Raw genomic sequence first — 1,419 nt, forward strand, 5'->3', positions numbered from 1 at the left:
CTTCCCACACTTGGAGCCTGTTGAGGTATTTCTGTACAGTGAATTTGTTATAGTCAAGCAAATTTTAATTGACTAATTGTATTAGAAATAGTGTGTATCTTGCCTAATGGGCTGTCTGGCCTCTGAATAGTACTGCGTGTACCACCAGACTAAGGTGATAAACAAGTGATCATTGAATTCTACATTCATGAGAATTCACGTCCACAACTAAACAATACACATTTCCCTGTAATAAGAGAGAGAGGAATGGAGATACAGAATAGAAAGTGGAAATTAATCCAGGTTTTGAGTTTTCTAACTATTTCTTATTATTATTCTTGTCATGCTTCAGCAATGGTGAATAAGTTTTTACTTGAAACCTTAAAACTTTTTAAAAATGTTAGTCCAACCTTTTGGTTCTTTCTTGGAATATTTCTTGGTATAACTGATTAGTTACAAAAAATTACTATACTTCTCTATCAGTTTAGGAATAGAGAAATGGGATTAATAATATGAATATGAATTTTTCATGAGACATATTACTGAAGGCTGAAATTCAACAGGATATGTATTTAACTGTATAATTCCTTATTTCATATTTTTGACCCATTTACAACATAGTATTTCTGAAAAGTAGGCTTTCTAGGGACTAGCTCCATGATGTGGTACTGATAATTAGGTGTTAATATATCCATTTTAAACTAGAATTGTGATAGAACATCTATACATATAAAGGAATAAGGAATATATTGATCCTAAAGTGGTCATGTATAAATATACATTATTCCAAGGCATTTTCAGTAATATTCCGGTATTTAGAGTATTTTAATTGAAGTTATTACATGCTGTCTATCAGTAAACTTCTCTGGCATTTTGCCCACTCCTTGCTCTTGGGTGCTGGCCTGCATTTTGCTCCGTGGCATTTTACTGATTGCCATGTTTTCCATATTTTCTATCTCTGTGACATGATTTAGGCAAAGTTACACTCTATAAATCTATTGCCAGCTGTTATTTTCTGCCTTTCAAGCTTCCAAGAGGAGAGTCCATATTCAGGTTTCACAGCCAGGCAACAAAGGGCTTCCCCTGGGTACTCTGCTACTCTTTGAAAACCTGAAGCACAGGGTCTGTGGAGGCAGAGCGTTTAAATAGCAACATTCATTACCCCGGACGGAGAAGAAAGGTCAGCCCCAGCAGCAAATCTGCTGCCGTAAATGTGCGAGAGAAACAACCTGCCCGGGAGAGCGCAACGAGCACTGCCGGGCAGCGGGCCGCTCCAGCGCCACCGGGACCCGGCCGGGGCAGCCCCGGGTGCCAGGAGCGATGAAGGGAAGAGTCACTCGGCTTGTCCACTGTGCGGCTTCCCGGGGCAGCGTCCCTGGATACGCCGGCCGGCCCCGGGCAGGCTCGGGCCGGGGCCGTGTGCCCGGTGTTGGCAAACAT

The sequence above is a fragment of the Geospiza fortis genome, unplaced genomic scaffold (genome assembly GCF_000277835.1).
Source record: "Geospiza fortis unplaced genomic scaffold, GeoFor_1.0 scaffold81, whole genome shotgun sequence".
NCBI lineage: Eukaryota > Metazoa > Chordata > Aves > Passeriformes > Thraupidae > Geospiza > Geospiza fortis.